This window comes from Amblyomma maculatum, chromosome 3 (assembly GCF_055883805.1).
Source record: "Amblyomma maculatum isolate TAMU_Amacu chromosome 3, ASM5588380v1, whole genome shotgun sequence".
NCBI lineage: Eukaryota > Metazoa > Arthropoda > Arachnida > Ixodida > Ixodidae > Amblyomma > Amblyomma maculatum.
In genome coordinates, this window is record NC_139346.1 from 150778388 (window position 1) to 150794875 (window position 16488).

Below are 16488 nucleotides of genomic sequence, written 5' to 3' on the forward strand. Positions count from 1 at the left end.
CTAAATAGAGCTAAAGCAACCTCAACGGAGATTGAATGGAAGACACATCAATTATTCAGTCCTTCTTTTGTGCCTGATTATAAACTCCCGCTGTCAAATCTGGTGACGAAAGCTCCTCTCGGAAACATATATTGCTCGCGCGCGGCAGGCGTGTTTGCATTGTGGGGAGCAATTTTCTCTATAAGATATCGCGTGATGGCACACCCATTTAGATGTCAAAAACGTGTAACAGCTATTGTGGCAGCGTACTGCATAGGCGAGGCAGAGAGGGACTCGGTTACCGTTTAATTAACCAGACACGCCAGATCGATTGCTGCTGCCTTCGTCGGTAGCGTAAGTGGACTGACAAGCGAAAAGCTGTGACCAGCGCCCGCTGTCAGTTATAGACGCGAGGAAAGAATACAAAAACTGGGACGCACTTGACGCAACTACCTCTTCATCTGGATTTTTATTAGTTGACGCTTGCTGCTTTTCCTGCCATTCTACACTTAAATATTGCGCATGTATAATGTGAACAGCAAAAATAAGAAAGAAAAGAGAACAAATTTTAGGAAAGATCAATATACGTTAAATAGCGCCAACATTTTGAGAACAGCATGAAGTCAATGCCAGACGTCCCATCAATAAACACGATATATATATATATATATATATATATATATATATATATATATATATATATATATATATATATATATATATATATCTGAGTGTGTGTGTGTGTGTGTGTGTGTGTGTGTGTGTGTGTGTGTGTGTGTGTGTGTGTGTGTGTGTGTGTGTGTGTGTGTTTGTGTGTGTGTGTGTGTGTGTGTGTGTGTGTGTGTGTGTGTGTGTGTGTGTGTGTGTGTGTGTGTGTGTGTGTGTGTGTGTGTGTGTGTGTGTGTGTGTGTGTGTGTGTGTGTGTGTGTGTGTGTGTGTGTGTGTGTGTGTGTGTGTGTGTGTGTGTGTGTGTGTGTGTGTGTGTGTGTGTGTGTGTGTGTGTGTGTGTGTGTGTGTGTGTGTGTGTGTGTGTGTGTGTGTGTGTGTGTGTGTGTGTGTGTGTGTGTGTGTGTGTGACGAGAACTGTTATTGTTTTTTTTTCATTGTTTCTTTCCTATCTATGAAACGCTACACTCTTAAAAAAAAGGTAGTTGTGGTTACTAACTTTTAGGGTAGTAACTGCTTGTCACATATGTTACTAACTAGTTAGTAAGTGCAGGTTAGTATCTGCTAGGTAGTAGCATATACTACCTCTAGAAGGTAGTAATCAGAACTACCTCCAGCAAATTTTACTACTTCTAGATGTAGTACCAGCAACTACATTTAGTAAACTTTACTACCTATAGAAGGTAGTAATCAGAACTACCTCCAGCAAATTTTACTACTACTAGATGTAGTACCAGCAACTACATTTAGTAAACTTTACTACCTATAGAAGGTAGTAAGAACAACTACCTTTACTAGTATTCACTACCACTGCAGGTAGTAAGAGTATCTACCTTCAGCAAAACCTACTACCTATAGGAGGTAGTAAGAGGAATTACCTTTAGCAAAATACACTACCTCAGATGTAGTAATAGCAGCTACCTAAATCAACATATACTAACTCTGTAAATAGTAACAGCCACTACTTTTAGCAATATGCACCACCTACAGAAGGCTGTAACAGTAATAAACTGTAGTAAAAATACTACACATTTAACAAACTCCTCTGCTTTGTTGCTGTAACCACTAACCTGAACACTGGATTACATAAGATGGAAGCACTCAAGCAGTGGTCATACACGGCTTCCGAAAAAACAAACAAATTGAACACAAGTGTGGCTAAGAAGATGCGACTTTATTTCTCATTATTCAGTTCAAGCATTCAACTTTCTAAACAAAAAAACAGTTGCCCTCATCACAAGTGGTGAAAAGGAGATTGCCTGAAGATGAGAAAAATACTCAAAAAGAAAGCAGGTACTTTTGTTCTGTTTTGGTTATAACTTATCACACATTCATATGAGACAGTGTATTTACACCAGAGTTGAGTGTGTTGAACTTGAAACCTTTATAAGAGGTTAAGGTATTGAAGGCTTGTAGAGCCTGGTATGTCTTTGAGCACCTTTAGCAATAATGATGACAGCTGATAGAAGGAATAACATACAAGAACTATCAGGATATGTATATGGAAGTTGCTTTACAACAATAATTTAACCAGACATGTACAATAAAAATCACAACTAAAAGAGGGTTTCTTGGCTGAGAAGAATGGAAGTACCAGCTCATACACTGCCTAGCCTTCTGCCTTGGCTGTTTGTAGCAATACCTCAGGTATGAGGAAATTTTGTGCTCATTATTTGGCCATTAATATCCCGCATATGTATTGAATACTTGTCGGAGCCATAGTTAAAACTGGTCAACTGTCCGCTCTATGGCAACTAAATGAAACAGATGTTAGATCTTCCTGAAGCACTATAAAAGGATATTAGCAATAGCTATCATAAGAGACTGTCAGTCACAAAAGAATATGCCGAAATTGCTGCAAAGAGAATGTGTTGCTTATATCAAACTGACCTACTAATACACAATAAATTGAAACAGCACATCAGCAATTCCTACTCAGACTCAAAACTGGTTTAGTTTGGTCTGTGGGGCTTAATGTTCCAAAGCGACTCAGGCTATGAGACACCATAGTGAAGGACTGCAAAAATTTCGACCACCTGGGGTTCTTTATTGTGCACTAAACATCGCACAGCCCACGGGCGCCTTGCTTTTCGCCTCCGAAGAAAAGCGGCCGCCTAGACTCGAATTCGATCCTGAATTCTTGCGCATAGTCGAGGGTCGCAATCACTGCACCACCCCAGAGACTCAAAACTGCTTCCCAAAAATGCCCATTTGAAACATTCCTCACATCCTAAAATTATGCAACAGACAGCCAGCTTGTCACAATGCTTATTACTAATTATTAAAAGGATGCCTGTTAGGTGTAAATTGCTGGATAGACCTGCTAAATGAGACCAAGCTCATTAAGAATAACTGAAGGCTTTTAGAGTAATGTTACATAACCTGCAGTATTTTATTTGTTCTGCTGACTTTATTGATTACAATCATTAGGAAAGACCAATTTCCTCTTCCAATTTTGGTTCAAAGAAAGAAGTGCCAATAATTGCTTTGAAATAGCAGACTGAAATATTTGCACCAAGCTACTGTTTATATAAACTAGTTTTCCCACTGGCCTTAAATGATAAGTCGCACAATAAAAAGTGTGCCACATGCAGCTGTACCCCTTCAGCAGCCCAAGACGCATTCTGGAGAACAAAATCGCTTTTCGCTGGAGTGCTTTGTTGCTGAAACCACGCTCCGTTAATACACTCTTTGTTGCTGAAACCAGCAATTAAAAAATTAGCTAATGAGTTTTATTAATTAATAAACTTCAGAAAACAAAGAAATACTCCAGACTAAGCTATACAACTCATGAGCTCTCATCTGATTTCAGTGGACTAGGCCACTCACTGTAAATCAAAGAGCATAGCGCGGGAACAAAAACGGGGACGACGACAAGACAGGACAAGCACTAACTTTCAAATGAGCGTTTATTGCAGAAATGATCATATATATACACTTCACGATCAGCAGTGAATGACAAAACACACAATTACTGTCAGACACCCACATGCTACGCCAAGAATTCAAGCTCCTTGCTTGGCAGTGCAGTGCAGTGTTGACACATTTATCCCCTGTCCGAGCTAGTGCTTCCATTATCTCCTTTGTCAGCTCGTTACGATGTCGATACACGATGATTGTCATTTAAAGCAGGGGATGGCATGATAGTTCCGCATCACATCTTCTGCAATGCGCAGCGAGACGGCCGTCTGTAGCAATGCTGTCAACTTTTTTATAGTGCTCCAGAAGATGTACGTTTAACATCAGCCAGTCTTGCCGACGTAGTGCTTTCCAGATGAAAGTGGAATTTTATAAACAACCCCCCTCCTGCAGGGCACGTAAAGGTATCTGTGCTTAATCGGATACTTAGGCTTCAGCGTTTGCATAGGACAGGTTTTTCTGCACAAACTCAAAAGCTTTTTTGGTGCAGTAAACAGGACGTTTACGCCAGAACATTGCCCCACCTTCCTTAAGTTATGAGAAACCTTATACAGGTAGGGAATGACAACTACTCTTTCTTTATTCCTTCTTTCCTCCTTTTTCTTCTCATCCGCTCGCTGTTCGTCACTCATGCGTGGCGCAAATTTCTTTCTGCGATGCAGTCTTTCAGCAACGGAAACAATGACGTGTTTAGGGTAGCTCGCCGCCTGCAAACGCGCCACCTGCATACTGACACTTCCATCCATGGCATGATCACATGACTTGCAGAGAGCTTTCTTTTTTGTCTAACGCTCTCTGCAAGTCATATGATCAAGCCATGGGTGAAAGTGTCAGTATGCATGTGGCGAGCTACCCTAAACATGTTATGGTTTCCGTTGCTGAAAGCCTGCTTCGCAGAAAGAAATTTGCGGCACGCATGAGTGACGAACAGCGAGCGGATGAGAAGAAAAGGAGGAAAGAAGGAATAAAGAAAAAGTAGTTGTCATTCCCTACCTGCCTAAGGTTTCTCATAACTTAAGGAATGTGGGGCAATGTTCTGGCGTAAATGTCCTGTTTACTGCACCAAAAAAAGCTTTTGAGTTTGTGCAGAAAAACCTGTCCTATGCAAACGCTGCAGGCTGGGTGTCCGATTAAACACAGATACCCTTACGTGTCCTGCAGGAGGGGGGTTTATAAAATTCCACTTTCATGTGGAAGGCACTACGTTGGTAAGACTGGCTGATGTTTAAACGTGCGTCTTCTGGAGCCCAATAAAAAGTTGGCAGTATTGCTACAGACTGCCATCTCACTGCGCACTGCAGAAGATGTGATGCGGAACCACCTTGTCATCCCGTTCGAAAAGACAATCATCATGTATCGAGATCGTAACGAGCCGACAAGGGAGATAACAGAAGCACTGGAGATAGCTCGTAGAGGGGATAAATATGTCAGCAAGGCGTCTGTTGCACTGCCATAAGAAGAGCTTGAATTCTTGGCTTAGCATGTGGCTGTATGATAGTAATGGTTTGTTTTCTCATTCATTGCCGATCCCGAAGTGTATATATATGTGATCATTTCTGCAATAAACCCTCAGTTGAAAGCTAGTGCTTGTTCTGTCTTGTCGTCGTCTCCGTTTCTGTTCCCGCGCTATGCTCTTTGATTTACAATGTCTAACCAACACGTCCAGTCTTATTCACTTCTAGGACACTGTCTTTTAAAAGCTTGATACCTTGCGACACCTTGGTGTATATTATATTGACTGGTGTGGACTGAACAGTGTTGATTAGAAAACAGTTTTGCCTATAACTCGAGTGGGATAAATAAAAGGCCTTTTATAAGAATTGTATGCCTTCTTCCAGATTGTTTTCATGTATGTAATGGTCAGTGTAGAGGAAAAAAGTGCAGGCATATAGTCGACTATACATTTGTCATTTGCTAATCCTACACAGGTGACCACAAGCATCAATCAACTGTTATTGCTGATGTTTTGCTCGATTGCAGTGTCAACAAATAGCTAACATCATATCTGTGCCCAGATATTGCCGAGTTGGGTGTCCTCCTAAAATTTAGGATGTGAAGCTTACTTCCAGAAATCTAACAGACCATCAAAATCTGGCTAGCATTAGTGCAGACCTGAAAGGCTGTTGTGGAGACCGGCTGAATAAAGCTAAATGTTACAAGGAAAAGCACAACACTGCTAGAAGAAAAATAAATTAAATGTTGTGGAAACCAAAATGTCAAATGCGCAGTCGGATCTATAATGATACAAACCACAACTCAGTGATAAAACCATTTGTTAGATTTCACCTAATGACTCTTAGGGGATACCTTGCACATACTTCAGCACGTCACTGAAGCATTCATGTATGGAGCCAAGTAACTATCACATCTTCCCTACAAAACACATGGGATAATTTCAAATACAAGAGGCATGGTCTGCAGTATTTTCCAGGTACCTGTACATTTCAAATTCACGCAGTTAATAGTTGGTGAGATAAACATGCTGTGACATTTACAACCAACACAAAAACATAATTTTCAGATACATCACATATGAAATGAGGTTTTGTTTTTGCTAACCACCACAATATAAATAGATTTGCTTCAGAATGATTTTTTTTTTTCACTGCCTACTCCATTATTAAAAGAAATAATGCAGACAGACCAAGGCAGCTGTCCATTCATACTAGCATCGTTAGCAGTGTTTAGGGTATGACCTTAATCGTGCATCCCTGAACGTGTGATGGCTTGCAGAAGGGCACTGCAGTGTGCTTGCTGGTAGATGATTTAGTGCGTCCCTCATTTGTGCTGTGGTGTGCAGGTGAGCAGCAGGTAGGTTCCAGGCATTGGCCAGTCTGAAGTGCTCAGGTAACTGCATATATAAAGAGGGGAAAAAATCAACAAGTGAGACCAAGCACACAATTCCTTTCCCAGTAATTAAAACAGACAGTTATAAATTCAGTACCTACGATCAATCAAGAGGATTCTGGGCAAGCAACTTTAACAAGACTGCTCACATCATGATAAAAAAAATGCTAGACTTCAGCCTCAATACAATGTACAGTGTTTGCCAAAAGTAACCAGCCGGCATGGTTTACTTCTCGCTCGTATAGGAGAGACTTTACAGTTTCCCTAAAAATGAAAAGGTCATGAAAGGCAGTTAAGGCTTTGCCTTCGAAGGTTTAGAATGGGAGGTGGCATAAGCACTTCACAATATGGATGATAGGCAAACTTCGAAGCCTGGTTCCTAGAAAAAATTTCTAACATCCCACAAGTCTCAAATGAGGCTATTTTTAATACTTTTTTTACTCCATGAATGTGAGGCACACCTACCTTAAGATTAGAAAATGGGTAAGACAATTGGTGCTCTAAATGTGTATGAATGTTTCTGTTATGCATAAAATTAAAGCACATGAAACATTTTCCCAATTATGGCATGTTTGAACAGAGAAGGTTGCTTCAAAACTCAAAAGAAAAATTACCCCATCGCTCCGTAAATTCCTCCATAAATTGTATTAAGTTTCAGGAACTAGTCTCCTGGAGGAGATGAATAAAGAGTCTAAGTAAACGCATCGCATTATTCTGCTTCGAACAATGTTATCAAAAATGAAACATACGGCTTATCAAGCATCGTCACAACTCTGAATAAAGGTGCAAAATTAGCAAACAATGCCCATTTCTAAAATTTTAGGTTTATGTTAAGGCTGAGACCTGCACTGTGAAGAGGCAGGATATGTGATTACATTGTTATAAACAATTGCTGGTTTGTTACATAAGCAGGATGTAGCGGTATAGCCATTTGTGGGTGCAGGGCGTGAAGTGACGCCCATAGGAATGCACGTAAACTATTGGTTTGAAATTTCCAAGTCTCAGACTGCAATTATGGCACATATATGGCAATTTTCTTCATTTATCATAACTAGGTGCATTCTAGAGCAAAAAAAAAGGTTGTGTAAAATGTCGTTTCAAAGCCAGTATTTTTAAATAACTCCAACAGGAACTTGTTTGTCCCATTTATTTCACACATCTACATTTTGTTCAAATTTCTTAAACAAGGCAACCTGATTTCCTTATCTTGTAGTACTTCTAATGGGCAAAACCAAACAGGAAATTAAGAAATAGTGTGGAAATGCCTGCTCTACGAAGAAATAAATAAATTTAACTAATGGGAGCAAAAAGATCCCCAACATTATTTCATGAGAAATGCCTGTTACAAAAGGAAAGTAAATCAAGTATGCCCACAGGGGAAAGACAAAGCAACAATCTGGGTATGCGAAAGTCATCATTGATGCACTGTGAAAAAAAAATATATATATATATATATATATATATATATATATATATATATATATACACTGAAAACTGTCCTTTACAACTGGATATCTAAGGGTGGTGCCACGAGCGGCTATCCACACCCATGGATAGTGGCATCGCCACAGCCTGCGTTTGTCACAGATCAGCCTTGGCTTACAATAGCATAATCATGTATGCTTTCCTTTATGTTAAAGGTAGCAGGGTTAGCGTATAGGTAATATTCTGAAGAGCGGGGAGTCTTGTATGTTGATTTTGTGCCTTCACTTTACGCCCTTCTCCCAATGCTCGGAAAAAAGAAAAAAAAGTTTCAGCTTTGATAACCTTACTGGAAACAATACAATGCAACAAGTTTTCTCACATTCTTTCTGATCTTTTAGAAACTTGATCGTTAATTTTAAGAAAAATTAGGACTGAGGTTCTTTCCTTTAATTCCTGAATAAGACTACTATGTTAAAATGCATCGAATTTAGGACAGTGTTTAATGTGCTGCATTCTGTATATGCAAAAAAAAAAGATATTCGCAAACATTTCGCTATCAAGTGGTTATGCATTCTGCACAGGTGCGCCTTACAGTCACAGTGAAAAAAAAAATTAAAATGGCCTTGTTTCACACTTGTGGACATCTGAATTTTTTTTTCTAAGTGGTGACTTTCTCACAGTATCAGAAATATGCCTGACATTCTACACTCTCTCCCTTTTGCTCCAAGCACATAAAATATATTAATTGATCAGTGCCTGCATACCTCAATCCAAATTGATTTTAATGTTGCAAAAAAAGTGCATGCACCGAAAAGCTGCTTATCCCAAGATGTCAGTCACACTTCTCCTTCTGAAATACTAGCAATAGCACAAAACTAATTTCCCTGCTGGTGTATTCAGTTATGTGTGTACAATATTAAGGCAGCCAAAAAACTGCGCAAATAAAGGCCTCTTAAGATCAAACTAGCTGCAAGCGCAGCGAACATGAAAGACATTAAGGAAGCGAAATGACTTTTTCATTTCTGGTTTGAAATTGTTTACTACTGCAGCATTTTAAGGCTTCCATCAAAAGCCGCGACACAAAGTATCAACGAATGCAACTGCCCATTACTGCTAACTGCCCACCTGTGATGTGAACAACACTAAGATACGCACAATTCATAAAAAAATACAAAAGTCTTATTTAGTAATGAAAGCAATCACTCTTGTAATGCACATTTGACTACGTGTGGTCACTCAAATAATTCTTTCGAATCGCCATCTACTGCTAAACACCTAACGGCTGAGTAGTACACGAGTTTGTATCTTGGCGTCAGCCGACCATGTTTTACAGAGAGGAATATTTTTTTGTACTTTCACACAAGCACCAAAACTAAATGCAGCGACCAATGTGAAACATGCGCAACACCGCAATAACCTGCTTTTTGCGCGCTGTTTCTACTCATCGCATTAATGCACCCACCTGTTAGAAAAAAAGGCGAGTTTAAAACAGACTAAGAAAATACTAATCTAAATGTTGAGAACCACAATGGTTATACTAAGAGATGAATAAATGACAAAATAAAAGCTTATTCGTTCACTCACTTACCTCGAAAAGGATCACACAGGTCACAGCTCGTTTGGGGTACTGATCAAATCTGTTAGAAAAACAAAGGGGAGGGATATGGAAAAGGAAACACTCAACGCACATTACAAGTTACAAAAAAAAAACGAATAAAGAATAAGACAATAACAATAACAAAGATAACGTGATTAAAGTTTCATACTTTCTCTCGCACTTTCGCACATTTTCTTCGTAGAGCGTCAGCTCCAGTTGACGCAGCACTGCGCACTACTTCGCCTTTCTTCTAGCGCCCGCTCCCATTGACGACGCACTGCTGCTCTGAGTACTGTGATCGCGCACTCTCACACCAAAACATGGACGCTTTATTCGCTGCGCACTAGGCCCATGCAAAAAGGAAAAAAAAAAAAACACCACACCCGAAATAAGGCAAACACGGACGGCCCGGCGCCGCCACGTCGAAGGCACGCTGCAGGTGGGGGGTTGTCGGTTTACATGTTCCCAGGCGCACTCACGGGACGGGACGCTCACGTGTGGTTCAAGGTTCACACCGCCGCAGCCAAGGCGGGAATTCCCGGCGCAATAATTCACCGCTAACACATCCAATACACACCCGCCAAGATTATATCACGAGATATACGCCATAACATAACTTTTTCGCGGTAGGGTCGAACTTGCACATGAAAAGCGACAGCTTCCGAAGAGTTGTATTACGAAGAGATTTTGAGACCACACGCAACAATATTAAGAGCGCGTACCTCATCCAATAGCAACATTAAACAAACAATAATTTCAAGCAGCATACTCACATTTTCAAGCAATCACGCCAGTCCATTTCGTTCTTCCGTGTTGAAGCCGGCGTTGCCACGGTACGGTGCAAGCGGTGTATGAGAGTGAATCTATGTACCACTACTTCACGTAATTCAGAACACCTATCGAAGTGCACATGTCACACATCAATTCTGCAGCCCATTCAAAGAACCACAGCACAAAAAAAAGCAGCACAACGCAAGGAAACAGCGTCCACAATCGCACCGCACGACAACAAAGGCAGCATGATGACATCGCACCTCTCCGCCACTGATGACTTCGGATTGGTTCGGATTGACCAATCAATGGCTTTTGTGGCTTTTTTAACTGTCGCCTCCTATACGAAGTTTCGGTTTCGGAAGCCAGTTTAGGCGATCTTTCTTTCTTTCTTTCTTTCTTTCTTTCTTTCTTTCTTTCTTTCTTTCTTTCTTTCTTTCTTTCTTTCTTTCTTTCTTTCTTTCTTTTTATGAAACGGCAGCACACAGTTTGAGCCCAGGGCTCATTTATGTAACCCCCTCCCCTCTATAATGCCTTGGCGATTGAAGGTATGGCAAATAAATAAACATAAAAACAAAATTGAGTAGCAATGTAATCAGGAGTATTGAATACTTCAATATTCCTATCGTATATAGTAACAGATATCTTCTGATCATGGTAGAAAACAGGTAAGGTACATTTACTACCCCTGCTTTCAGAGAGGTAGTAAAAAGGTATTTCAGTCAAAAAACGTAGTAACAGCAGGAGTTACTACCATGTTACTACCTAAGAAGGTCGTACAAATGTAGTAACGGTTAAAAAAGGTAGTAACAGCAGCCGTTACTACCTTTTTACTAACTTTTTTTCTAAGAGTGTAGGGCGCTTGCGTATCAGAGTGTACGCGTGGTTTTTATACAAAGCCTAAGAAACCATGCAAAGTAAAAGAGAAACGTGTCACGTCCGACACAAGAAATGTTAACATGCCGAGAGACCTAAACGGATTTATTTTCTTCGCTTTCTTGTTAGAACGTAGGAAGAAAGTATCGAGTCTGGCTATAACTGAGGAAAAATGAGCTAAACAAAAAAACTAATAGCACTTGCTAAGGGCCATTCAACAAAACAAGCAAACAATGTTGGAAAACAACGCGCACAGATAACACAAAAACATACTCAAGCAATAGCCTCCCGCATAAGGTAACCGTAATTTACAGCCGCTCTGAGCCTGAGCGCACAAGAACTTATATGTCCCTCCTATCTCAGTTTCCTCCTGCGCTATGACTTCGCATCTTTTGATTACTTTTAATTTCTTTTTTTTTTATTCAGCCAACTGGTCATTTTATATTTAGCACGGTCACGAAGCCGTCGTGAGCAGGGTGTTCTTGTTAGCCTTGCTTCCGGAGAAACAGGAAAAGTGGGCTTGCTGCTATTTTCAAGAAGCAGAAGAGGTGTTCCCCGACGAAAGTGTAAAGTAAAGCCTCTTTGCCGCGATACATAAGCGACTGTCGTCAGGTAACGCTTTTAGCATGTCTGCACTACAGTTACTATAAAGCCTATATAGTAAATCTAGTCTGCAGAGCCGTTGCAGGCAGGTTGCAGGTGGCTCTAAAACATGATTTCCGTGCGAACGTTAAGGGAAAAGCTGTGACGAGGTAGCAATATCATAACCTCGGTGTTTTTGTTCGTCAACTTCACCGAAATGAAGCATCTGCTGTAGAGGAGAACTGACGCTAGGAACTCGCGTCGAACGACAAAATGCAACCCCCCCCCCCCCCCCCCCCCCGTCCCTCGTGCTAAACATTCACGACGAGTAGGAAGAGTCCGTTTAAAAATGCAGTCAGTGCAGTCAGCGCACGTTATGGGTTAAAGGTCAGCGTCAAAGGTCATGCTTCGTAGAGGAATTCTATCATAGAACCACAGGTGGTTGCTTATTGCTTTTAGTATTTAATAAAGATTATAAAACGCTCTCTTTAGTTGGCTTTGGTCTGTGAGTACAATGTCTGATAGTGTTGTGATTAATACAGGTGCAACTAACAGTAGCAAACTTACCTGGCTTTGAAAAGAAAGCCATTTGGTCAAATTAAGACGCCTTAATTTTCGCACGCACGATACACCTCTCCGCGAAAGCAAAATTTAAAAAGTGGACGACATACCGAGCGTTTAAGTAAACGCCTTCATGAAGTCCTTAGTATAGATAGTTACAAATATGACAAGCTGTTTTTCGTCCCGCACTTTCTACCACTGCGGATGTAATTTACTATCAGAAACGTTCCATTAAGCAGGTAATAAACTTACTTCCGCAAATAAATTCTTAATGCCATATTATACGGAACATGGCAAAAACAATAAGAAAAAAAATGCCTACAGGAAAGTGCATGATACAACCCTTGAAAACTTTCGCAAGCTTGCCACAGACACAAACTGGAGTCATGTGTTTCTTGAACAGGATCCGAGTAGATGATTCCACATATTCACAAGTGTTTTCAACGAAATCGACGATCAGGCCTTTCCTGAAACTTGTATTAAACGAAATAAGAAATGCCGTAAGCCATGGATCTCGAGAGACCTCTATAAAAGAATTGATGAAAGAAATCTTCTATTCTCTGAATTCATTCAGACTAAAAATTAGATATCTTTCGTCAATTCAAAGTAATCACAAACAAGCTAGGCGCAGATATCAAGAAAGCCCGTAGGGACTATTTCCAAGGAAGGTTTGCGATGTCAAACGGCCCTCGGGAAACATGGGTACCATTAATGAATTACTAGCTCATCAATCCCAAAACTTGCCGACTTCCCTTAATCTTGATGGTCAAGTTTTTGAATGTGAAGCTTTATCAAATAAAATGAATGAACACTTTTTGAGCGTTGGAACCACCCAACGGGCTGCTAACTGTGCTAAAGATCCAGTTATTTACCTGAAGAATAGCTATGCGAGAACAATGTTTCTCACACCATGCAGTGCTACCGAAATTGTGAAGATTGTTGACACACTTAAAGGCGAAAGCGCACCATGTGCTGATGGCATCCTAATATTTCCGATCAAAAAGGTTGTAGATATAATTGTTGACCCGCTAGCGCATAACGTTAACAGAATCCTATCAACGGGTCTCTTCCCTGACAGCATGAAGATAGCCCGCGTTACTGTGATTCACAGAGGAGGAGACCAAAACGACATGAATAACTACAGACCAATATATATCTTACGCTGTTCTCGAAAAGAGCTGAACACGTCATTAACACTAGCCTCTACCGCTACCTTGAACAAAATGAAATCATCACTCCAGAACAGTTTGGATTCCAAAGAAACGGGTCTACCGAGTCAGCCTTATTACAAATAAAAGAAAAGCTAATAGAAAGCATAGAGAACAAATCCATTACTATAGAAGTATTTTTAGATTTACGTAAAGCATTTGACACTATAAAACATGATATACAGAGAAAAAAATTACCGACGATTACGTTACTTCCTAATGCGAAATTTGAGCGCAGCAAATAAGCTGTTTCACCTTTTCGATAGATTGAGGCAAAGAAATCGAGCAACACATGTATGCGCTATCACAGAATTTTTTTTTTATTTTTCACACGTATTCCTTTAACAAAGACTCCCTTCTCGGCGGCGGCGATGAGCTTCTGCTTCAGCCTCGCTTCAGCAGCAGCAGCAGCAGCAGCAGCAGCAGCAGCAGCAGCAGCAGCAGCAGCAGCAGCAGCAGCAGCAGCAGCAGCAGCAGCAGCAGCAGCAGCAGCAGCAGCAGCAGCAGCAGCAGCAGCAGCAGCAGCAGCAGCAGCAGCAGCAGCAGCAGCAGCAGCAGCAGCAGCAGCAGCAGCAGCAGCAGCAGCAGCAGCAGCAGCAGCAGCAGCAGCAGCAGCAGCAGCAGCAGCAGCAGCAGCAGCAGCAGCAGCAGCAGCAGCAGCAGCAGCAGCAGCAGCAGCAGCAGCAGCAGCAGCAGCAGCAGCAGCAGCAGCAGCAGCAGCAGCAGCAGCAGCAGCAGCAGCAGCAGCAGCAGCAGCAGCAGCAGCAGCAGCAGCAGCAGCAGCAGCAGCAGCAGCAGCAGCAGCAGCAGCAGCAGCAGCAGCAGCAGCAGCAGCAGCAGCAGCAGCAGCAGCAGCAGCAGCAGCAGCAGCAGCAGCAGCAGCAGCAGCAGCAGCAGCAGCAGCAGCAGCAGCAGCAGCAGCAGCAGCAGCAGCAGCAGCAGCAGCAGCAGCAGCAGCAGCAGCAGCAGCAGCAGCAGCAGCAGCAGCAGCAGCAGCAGCAGCAGCAGCAGCAGCAGCAGCAGCAGCAGCAGCAGCAGCAGCAGCAGCAGCAGCAGCAGCAGCAGCAGCAGCAGCAGCAGCAGCAGCAGCAGCAGCAGCAGCAGCAGCAGCAGCAGCAGCAGCAGCAGCAGCAGCAGCAGCAGCAGCAGCAGCAGCAGCAGCAGCAGCAGCAGCAGCAGCAGCAGCAGCAGCAGCAGCAGCAGCAGCAGCAGCAGCAGCAGCAGCAGCAGCAGCAGCAGCAGCAGCAGCAGCAGCAGCAGCAGCAGCAGCAGCAGCAGCAGCAGCAGCAGCAGCAGCAGCAGCAGCAGCAGCAGCAGCAGCAGCAGCAGCAGCAGCAGCAGCAGCAGCAGCAGCAGCAGCAGCAGCAGCAGCAGCAGCAGCAGCAGCAGCAGCAGCAGCAGCAGCAGCAGCAGCAGCAGCAGCAGCAGCAGCAGCAGCAGCAGCAGCAGCAGCAGCAGCAGCAGCAGCAGCAGCAGCAGCAGCAGCAGCAGCAGCAGCAGCAGCAGCAGCAGCAGCAGCAGCAGCAGCAGCAGCAGCAGCAGCAGCAGCAGCAGCAGCAGCAGCAGCAGCAGCAGCAGCAGCAGCAGCAGCAGCAGCAGCAGCAGCAGCAGCAGCAGCAGCAGCAGCAGCAGCAGCAGCAGCAGCAGCAGCAGCAGCAGCAGCAGCAGCAGCAGCAGCAGCAGCAGCAGCAGCAGCAGCAGCAGCAGCAGCAGCAGCAGCAGCAGCAGCAGCAGCAGCAGCAGCAGCAGCAGCAGCAGCAGCAGCAGCAGCAGCAGCAGCAGCAGCAGCAGCAGCAGCAGCAGCAGCAGCAGCAGCAGCAGCAGCAGCAGCAGCAGCAGCAGCAGCAGCAGCAGCAGCAGCAGCAGCAGCAGCAGCAGCAGCAGCAGCAGCAGCAGCAGCAGCAGCAGCAGCAGCAGCAGCAGCAGCAGCAGCAGCAGCAGCAGCAGCAGCAGCAGCAGCAGCAGCAGCAGCAGCAGCAGCAGCAGCAGCAGCAGCAGCAGCAGCAGCAGCAGCAGCAGCAGCAGCAGCAGCAGCAGCAGCAGCAGCAGCAGCAGCAGCAGCAGCAGCAGCAGCAGCAGCAGCAGCAGCAGCAGCAGCAGCAGCAGCAGCAGCAGCAGCAGCAGCAGCAGCAGCAGCAGCAGCAGCAGCAGCAGCAGCAGCAGCAGCAGCAGCAGCAGCAGCAGCAGCAGCAGCAGCAGCAGCAGCAGCAGCAGCAGCAGCAGCAGCAGCAGCAGCAGCAGCAGCAGCAGCAGCAGCAGCAGCAGCAGCAGCAGCAGCAGCAGCAGCAGCAGCAGCAGCAGCAGCAGCAGCAGCAGCAGCAGCAGCAGCAGCAGCAGCAGCAGCAGCAGCAGCAGCAGCAGCAGCAGCAGCAGCAGCAGCAGCAGCAGCAGCAGCAGCAGCAGCAGCAGCAGCAGCAGCAGCAGCAGCAGCAGCAGCAGCAGCAGCAGCAGCAGCAGCAGCAGCAGCAGCAGCAGCAGCAGCAGCGGCGGCGGCGGCGGCGGCGGCGGCGGCGGCGGCGGCGGCGGCGGCGGCGGCGGCGGCGGCGGCAGCAGCGGCGGCGGCAGCAGCGGCGGCGGCGGCGGCGGCGGCAGCGGCAGCGGCAGCGGCAGCGGCAGCGGCAGCGGCAGCAGCGGCAGCGGCAGCGGCAGCAGCAGCAGCAGCAGCAGCAGCAGCAGCAGCAGCAGCAAGCAGCAGCAGCAGCAGCAGCAAGCAGCAGCGGCGGCGGCGGCGGCAGCAGCAGCAGCAGCAGCAGCAGCAAGCAGCAGCAGCAGCAGCAGCAGCAGCAGCAGCAGCAGCAGCAGCAGCAAGCAGCAGCAGCAGCAGTAGCAGTAGCAGACGGAGGACTTCCACCGGTCGTCTCGCTCATGGCTCAGAAAGAACTAGCAGATAATTTCGCAGTGGCGAACGGCAGCGGCAATTTCGGCTCGGGCGGGGCACATATACAGATCCGCCGCCACCGATCTGGCTCTCTGATTGCCACCGCACAGGGGTTGCATTGGAGAAGGAGCGAAGAAAGGAATTAAGTTCGAGCCGGCGCTTTGACAACCGGAGACTCG

At 44.7% G+C, this 16488-nt stretch overlaps 1 long non-coding RNA gene across 3 annotated transcripts; it reads right to left on the reverse strand.

Moving 5' to 3' along the window:
- Positions 1-4860: 4860 nt before the first annotated feature.
- On the reverse strand, positions 4861-10732 carry LOC146196457 (uncharacterized). Of its 3 annotated transcripts, none has more exons than XR_014706111.1 (3): positions 10207-10732; positions 9425-9473; positions 4861-6398 (listed from the first exon to the last, which is right to left on the reverse strand). It is a non-coding gene; the product is annotated as an uncharacterized LOC146196457 (long non-coding RNA). The 3 variants fall into 3 exon arrangements; XR_014706110.1 differs by having other exon boundaries at positions 4861-6415; positions 10207-10719; XR_014706112.1 differs by lacking the exon at positions 10207-10732 and adding an exon at positions 9603-9698 and having other exon boundaries at positions 4861-6415.
- Between the last annotated feature and the right edge of the window lie 5756 nt (positions 10733-16488).